Source organism: Notothenia rossii (assembly GCF_949606895.1).
Source record: "Notothenia rossii genome assembly, chromosome: 2".
NCBI classification, from domain to species: Eukaryota; Metazoa; Chordata; class Actinopteri; order Perciformes; family Nototheniidae; genus Notothenia; species Notothenia rossii.
In genome coordinates this window covers 26,380,963-26,389,943 of record NC_136904.1, presented here as the reverse complement: position 1 = coordinate 26,389,943, position 8,981 = coordinate 26,380,963, and positions in this window count along the sequence as shown.

The following is an 8,981-nucleotide window of genomic DNA, read 5'->3' as shown; positions in this document are numbered from 1 at the left end:
CCAGATTATTTTTGATGAATCACAAAAGTCAGCTCCTTTCTAAATGTTCAAGCATCGTCGACATTTCACCTTGTCTAATTTCCAGGTTGTGACTCGTCTCATGCAGAGCCACATGGGTTCTGACCCACCTAGTTTCCGTTCCTTTTTAAATTGCTAAAAGCTGCTAGTGGTAAAGCCAGCTGATCCCTGGCATCTTTAACATGCACACAATAGGCTCCTTGGGAATACAACTAATTACTTCACATCTGTATTTATTTGATCCGCGTGGAATTCTCCCTTCTGTCAGTGCCGAGCTATATGCCAGCTTGGACTAACAGTGATTCATCTAAGTGACACTTCTGGCTCAGATTCACATCATAGCAGCGCCAAAATCAATGGGGGAAACATGGGAAGACGGGAAGGGGGAACTTTTTTCCTCTCAGCAAAACTGTCATGCATAAAATCCGCCAGCATAAATAAAGCACGCCTGTGCTTGCAGGTTTGCTGAATCAGGTAGGGTGGAAATAAGATACAAGCTGTTTGTTAACGGTAGCTTAAAGAAAGACTTCCACACCAACAGCATCTTTTGGAAACTTTAGTCCACAGCACTCAGCGTGACACTAGCACTGATGGAGAGGATGGGCTAACGTCATGCAAGAGCAGCTTCTACTGACCTCTGTTGTGCATGGAGTAAACTGCTAACAACTCACCCTGTTGTGGACTGTGTGTGCAGTGAACCAGGTTCAAAGGAGAGGGGGGGGGGGGGGGAGAAACTGGACATTTAAAAGACAAAAAAGGTATTCTGATTACTTAACTACAGACGAACCATCCAAATGAAAGTACAAATGTAGAAAAACCCTGGCAGCTAGTTGTAGGTAATGAGAGTAGTTTGATAATTGTTCTCATTAATAGGTTAAACACTAAAGCCCATTAGCGGCCCCTAGAGGATGAAATAGTCATTACATTGTAATAGAGTGTTAAAACAGAATACACAACATACTGATGAACTATTTATTGTTAGATTTCTTGGAGAGCACAAGGGTGGAGTGGAAGAAAGGAGGTTAAGGTAATTTACTGACTAAACTAAATCAGCCTAAATGTTTCCGGTCATTTGAAGGAAATTTGCACAGATGATGTTGGAATACATTTGGAAGACATAGCTTGGCAATAAAGGTTTTATCCTTGCACTAGTAGAATAAATCAGAGTGGAAAACAAGATACTGTAACACAGAGCTGCCCCAGTGACGTTTGGAGTCCAACAGAGGACTGCCAATGTACCGGGCAGTAATGAACGTCTGTTTTAGCCACGCATTGCTGAAATAAAGAAACAAGTCAAAGTTGAATAACTGCAGCCAATAAACATCTTGTTTTCATATTTGCAATACCACTATAATGGAGTTGCCATGATGAAGTTCATGAGTTTCTAAAATGAAAAAGGTTCATCCTCTGTGGAGGCAGATTCAATGTCATTATGGTCTGCAATTTAGATTATGATACTGCCTGTGTACAAGTGGATGTTGTGTTCTTATTGTCATCCAAGTGAGCGTTGATTCCCAGGTATCAGTATTTGGCAGTCATGAATACAATGCACAATGAAATAACATACATTATTCATGAAAAAACCCTTTCCCAATATGGCACTAATGTGGACATGACTCTCACTGCTCCTAGTACTAGACTCCTGGTACTAGGATGGGTTAAATGCAGAGGCCAAATGTCACTGTGTGTGCTGTGTGCTCTGCATGTGTGATATTATACATGCAGAGCACACATGTATAATTATATTCTATGAGTTGAGAAAAATCAGAACTAGTAACAGTAATTCTTGTTGTATTTTTTCCTTTCATTATTGTGTAAATCCTCATATTTTTAGAGCCCCTGGGGAGCCCTGATCCCAAGAAAAAACCTCAACTTTGGCAATTAGTTATTCCTCTGGAAGTTAAAGGTAAAGTACAAATGAAATGTTACCCTAAAACAGAAAGGACAGTCTTCGTCACTCGATTGGTTACGGTCCCAATGAGCCCTCGGGTATCATGAAACTCCTCAGCATGACGCACTTCAGCCTTTACACGCTGCTTCCCTCCATTACACTGAGGTCTCAATAAATACATAAAAAGTCTATGTATTTACAACTTTGAGTCTTGAAGGTGATGGTGGCTGCAGGCAGAGCTTCATATAACTATATAGCTAATTTGAAACAAATTTACATCATAGTGTTGATAGTTTAAACACAACTTGGAAAAAAACAGGACTTTAACTTCTTAATTATTCTTGTTCACACTGCATTTCCCATGCACACAACCGCCTTAAGTGCAAATAAAGCCTCCCATCTGTTTGTAATTACAACTACATAATTTCAGTCATTGTGTCTAATCATTTTGACTGCACATTCGATTAAAACTAGTGCAGCAATGATGCAACTTTGAATATCCACGTTAAGCCTTTTGTGCTTCATACAGATGTGAGCAGAAATTGAAACAGATTGACGTCTGGCAACAAAAATGAGACTGGAAATGTATAAAAGCAACTGGCTCGATACCAAATAGCCCATTTTCCATGAGCACATATACGATTGCACTGCTAGAGTGCTTTTTCTGCGAGTGTGTGATGCATTTTATTTGACTAATCCCAAAATTAAATGATGTTTGACGCAAGAAATTTGAAACCTCATGTCATCAAGCCTTTGCTCTGATCATGCTCATTTCCCTGTGGTGCCCATAGAATAGGACAAGCAGGCTGCATGGCAGGCTACTTCAATAAAAAGAGTTGAGAAACGTCATGTAACATCACTTTACTGCAACTCCATGTAAGATAACGACATTATGGACCCCGGGGCAATGGTGAAAGCTAATGATGGGAGGATGATGGCAACACAATGTTACCATAGAAGCCAATTTCCAGTGGATTGCCAGATGTTTAACTTCTAAATGTGCATTGATCAGTGACAGGATAGCCCATAGAGATTTCTTCATTTTCCCAAACAGAAAACAGGTTTTGACTATTTCCCTCTTCACTTTAACAGGAACTGAGTGAAGCATAATTGATATGATTTAAATTAATTACATATGTAAAAACTAGTCTCAATTAATTCAGTTAGCATGCAACACGGTTCCACCGACAAGGGGTAGATTACATGGTGTAATTAACAGAAAATGCATCACAACACACACACACACACACGCACACGCACACACACACACACACACACACACACACACACACACACACACACACACACACACACACACACACACACACACACACACACACACACACACACACACACACACACACACACATTATGAAATATTAAACTAAGTAAAAAGTGATCAGCATTCACAAACAGATGACTTAAAAACCGGTGTCATTGTCATACATTTTCAGTGGTCCCTATTCCTCTCCAGGATAAACTATTACTTTCCGTCATCATGTGACATGGAGCGGAGTTTAACAAACATCTGCTGCGGTCTGTCCATCTGTGACTCCCATTCAGTAGCATTGATCTATCAGAGAGGCTGCTGATTCATCCGACTCTGTGAAGATAGAGTCCGTCCGTGCATCATCTTACATCTTTAATTAATTGGTTTGTGGTGTACCATTTCCAGCTGACATCTTGCTTTGAGGACACATGATGACACACTTTCATGTACTCTCTCATCAACAACCAAACAATACAGTAATTCACAAAGAAAGCTTGCCTGATCTTTGAAAATAAATCACATCATGTTAATCTATTCCCAACTGACTCCATATCCAGGCTGATAACAGCAGCTCTAGTTTCACTCAAACTGCTTTTCTCAGCTATACACAAAATGACAGGACAAGACAGGGCCTCGCCCACACATGAAAAAGGCAATTAACCCAAATATCACCCTATAATCGTGACTCAACTGTGGAGCTAACTGATACCCGCTTTGCTAGCGATCGTCCCGATTTTGGCATCAGAGCTTTTTGGAGGGAAAACTTGGAACATCTGGTGGAAGCAGACAGGGGCTGGCGCTACACGATGGGAGAACAAGTGCCTGAAAGCTTCATTATGTCCCAGCTGTTGGGCTTGCTGTTGCCCTCAGCAATAACAACCACGGCAGGATGATGTTCCTGGCAAATGCACTGCAGATTATTTGAAGCAAGACCTTTTTTTGTGGTGTTTTGAAAAGAAACATGAGCAAGAGCTATTGGTAATTGTGTTGAGTTTTTTCTCTGAGCCTGTGTGCATGAAAGGGTCTTTAAGGACCAACATAAAACATTCTTTCTTTCTTTCTTTCGATGCCTATAATGCCATTGAATTATTGATGGGCTATACAAGTAAGACCTGATTTAAATAAAAGAGCTCAAACTAAATATTTAACTTGTAATCTTACTACTCACCTAATCTTTTTCTACAAAACATGTTAGTTGCGTGGCAAGCTTCCCAACTCAAATATCCTTCCCACTATTGGATGCATTGTCATTAAACTGAGTACAGTGAGTGATCTATGCTTCCCTCAGGACAAACGTTCTCAGAAGAACTCAGGTGTAACTTATCTAGTAGGCCTGTGTTTGTGACCAAATATATAAGTTATTGACATTTCAACAGGCCTCTGTGGGGGAAACTTCTGTAGCAATGGAGAGTCAGGACTCAGAGAGGCACGAGGAGAGCTGGAGCTTTGATGGCAAACACTGGTGGTTTATTTGGAGTTACAGCCGGAGAATTGACAAAACAGGTGGTGCGTCACGAGTTGACACAGCGGTTGCCAAACCAATTCTGAAGAACTCTTTCTGCAGCTCGAAGGTTTAACTAGATCGGAGTGTAATAATCGACATTCTTTATCAGTGAGACTAAACAATTATGGACCCTAAATCTAACTAGAGCTCTCGTCCATAGAAAAGAATGTGCGCCAGGGAACCTTCGTCCCTGAACAGTAAACTACCTCATGGAGGCTTGTGCTGGCAACAACAATGCGCCCAAGCTGCCTTTCCTTAAGAGAGATAGCACAATACCCAAGGCCGTAGACCTATGCCATGAGAAAGGAGACAGTGAGAGGAGAAAATTATTAACTGTGTCAAAGGTTGAATACCTAAGCAAATGATTCCCTAACAGCCTCAGTTGTGCATGCTTACATGCTAAACTGGTTGTTCTTTGCATGACCGGTGTCCTCACGGGCCCTGAATCTCACATGTATTCACCTTAAAAGGTCAATTAAGGTTGTATTGACCACTACTTGAATAAAATGCGTACTATATAGAGAATAGTCAGTTGGACACGGTGTGGAGTCAGGCCAGGTGTTCAAAGTTCAAAGTTTTCCATGTGAACCTTCTCACCTTGTTTCCCATTTCTAACTTTTATTATTTCCTTTTCTTTCCAGCCCGGTGCTGTGGACAGCTTGTTCAAATCGAATGCTATTAGTTCTAGGTCAGCGCCTGGGTTTCCTCTACACCCGAACAACACCTTTTCACCAGGCAGGGATTCCAACCACCATTAATCAGAGTGGTGACAGCCCATGGATGTCAGTAAATATGTTTCCCTCACTGCCTCTTTTCCCCACTTCTTCTCCTCACAGTCTCTCTCTCTGCTCCCATGATCGTTCTTTTTCCCTGTTCTTTTTGGTTTATGGTTGAACTGTTCTTGCTTTGGACTTTATTATTAATATCAATATTTAACAATGGGAGCATTCCTCTTCACATTAAGTTGGGTGTTTTTGAAGGGAGAGAAACTGAGAACAGGAGGAAAAAGCTCCACCCAGGTGCAGAACGTTGCTTTCAGGGGCAAATAAACTCTTCTTCTTGTTACCCGCTACACCAGAAACTCTCTTACAACCAGCTTGCATTTGAACATCTTATAAGCTCACATTTCTTTCGACTGAACATAAGTGTTAGCCAGGTGCTTATGAATGTTGTCTGAACAAAACGTCTGCTCAGTTGAGACAGTGTGACAGTTTCCTCTCCTGCACGGGTGGTATGACAAGGGGGATGAGTGTTGGCTAGCGTAGTGGTTTGTGTGTGTGTGTGTGTGTGTGTGTGTGTGTGTGTGTGTGTGTGTGTGTGTGTGTGTGTGTGTGTGTTTGCGTGTGTGTGATTGTGTGTGTGTGGGTGACATGCAGGCAGAGGGCCAACAGCAGCCGGTTGGGGAATGGGTGCCCATCTCAGCTGGCATGCCGGGCCGAGTACCTGCTGCTGTCCAGAGACAGCTGTAATGTAATGTAGCCACCCGTGCAATCAGGTTGGTGGCCACTGAATGCTGATAATGCTGAGGTCTGTGCTTTTTCTATACCTGGCAGAGTTCTGCCCAATGACAGTCATTCCTCATTCAAATAACTCAGGCCAGTACCAAAGTAAACAGAGAGCAGGAAAGATCAGGAAGAGAGTGATGAAGGACAAAAAGATAAAGAGAGGATACAGATAAAGATATATTTAGGAGAAAGAGAGACAGAGGGGGAGTGAGTGACACAAAGCAAATGGTGACCTTTGCAAAGATGGATTTGTTTACCAACAAATGTTCTCGCTGTCAGCACCTGCTAGAGTGACCTTCACGTGGAGACAGAGCTGAAGGCATTCATCTGTTCATCTTTGGGCCCACTCCTCAATTCAACAGAAATCATGAGACATGCTTCCTCACAAAGGCCTTCGTTCCACTGACTGCACACAGGACCATTTAATCATTATTAGCTGTAATCATGTAGGCCAATACTAACAGGCGGTTATTCTTCATTTCCTTAATGGGTTGGAGTGATACGTTTATGAACAGATATAGGGATCGAAGATACTAATAACTTGTCTTTAGGTAAATGAGTTTGATATTTGTGCATTGATTGAATTTGCACTATATTATTATTATTCAATAGTCTTATACTAGGGTAACCTGTGCTTTTTAAGACTAATTACTTCTGAGTTTAAAGGTGCCTAATAAGCCAACTGTAGATCTACGAGTTACCTTTAAAAAGTCTGTATCAGTAGAGTTGAACTAGAATCCTATACAAACTGTCTATGTTAACATACAATACAATTAGACATGCATTATTTTAATTGCGTCTGGTGTTAATGTGCATCCATTTGTGGACTTTTGCTAAACATCTTTACTTTTTTCACCTTAACATGTGCGCTGCACCTAGGTTTTCTACAAACAGGAACACACCTCATTGAAGTGGTTGTCCAGTTAAAGCAGATCCTTTTCACAGGTATATATACACAGGTTGATAGTGTTACAATGAAGCTAGTAATAGTGTCGAGTCACCTCCCTAGTGTACACTATCAAATAAAGGTAAACATACTCTCAAACTAAGTAAATAAACAATAGTTTGGGAACATTAAAGCTTAACACTGCTTTTGTATCAGGCCCAGCAGTAATCCATGCTGCCAGCAGATGACAGTGTTGATCTAAAGCAGATCATTTGCATCAGTTTAATAACAACACTAAACAAACAATGGAAATGATATCTTTAAATAAAGCGGCTTAAATAAGACCAATAATATGTTGAATTAAAACTGGGGTAGTCAGCATGGGAGCGAAAGACTTAACCGACATGCATATCACTTTGTAATGATGTGATAAATCCATACACTATAATAATATAATTTCCTCTTTGACATGAGCTGTGGGTGACCACCAAATAATACTGTGATAGTTATATTCAGATGTTTCTTTGTGGCCAGCAAACTGAGTAAAAATATCTAAATAAAATTATTACAGAGCCGGATGCACTTTACGTGAAAACACAGGCCCACCACCACACCCTACAGCTCTCCACTTATTTTAAAAAGGCTTGTGTCTGGATCTGGTCCGTGTGGAATAGACAATCTCAGTCCATGATTTATAAATCATTTTCACTCAGACAGGACCACTCAACCAGTATCTTAAAGAGTGTCTGCTGTCTGATAGCATCCACTGTGTCAATATTATTGAGGTTTCAAAATCATGCTTCTGTGTTCATTTAGTGAATTATCCTGAAACTCTTTTATAATATCTCTCTTGGAGTACACTATAAAACAACATTACTTTATAATTAGACAGTTTAAGTAGATTAATCTGTATTATAAGTCTTAGTAAGTGTCTAAACTATTAATATATTGATATGTTTAAATCGTTATAAACTGCCTAATATAGGAACGTATTAAGTGAAACTGCTTGATATACATTATTTTTATATCGATGACTGTGTATGTTATAAACCTTAAGATAATAACCTTAGTATTTTGCAGAACAGCTCCATATTTGATGTGTGCACATAAACACATTTGCAGTCTCAATCCCTGCCTGCCTGCTTGTTTGTTTAATTAGTGGTTGTGCTGTCTGGAAGGAAGATCAGAAAATGTGTTGGAGAAGTGCTGCAGAAGCTGCTGCTTCATCTTTTGATACCATCAGACAGTAGAATAGCATATACAGAAATGTATAAAGCATCATGAGGACTCGCCTACTACTGCGTTGACCGTTTTTAAATGAATCCAGACTTTACAGAGTAGACCTGCAGAATTAAACATCTTTGGTTTTGGTCACGCCCCCCTCTCTTTCACTTCAACAATGGATTTTCTCATGCACCCAAACTATTTGTCCCCACAGTGACGTGGTTTCGGAAGTACCTGCACTACTTTACCTTAAGGGCATCAGAACAAAGCCTTGCTTTCATATGCAGGGCCATGTCGTGCCTTTGTGACAGCAGAAAGGGATATGGTTGGCATTAGGGTGTAACGCAGCAATAATTGAAGAGCCAACAGTGTCTGCTTTGGTAATAACTGTTTCTGTCTGCTTCCGGACAGCGCCAATGTATCCACCACAAACAAGGAAATCCCCAAACTACAGAACAAAACAGACAGAGGAGTGTAAAACCTGAAGTTTCTCCAGAGAGGCGGGTGTGTACCTTTCATGTACACAAAATGTAATAAGCTATTAAATCAAATAAGTGCCCTTTTCAAATGTGGAATTATTCCATTTTGGACCAATTATACTCAACAAACTGAATCTGAGTACGGTACAATAGTATGCTAAACAGTTACTACAGACGGGTGGTTTGAAGATTTGGTTTACCCAG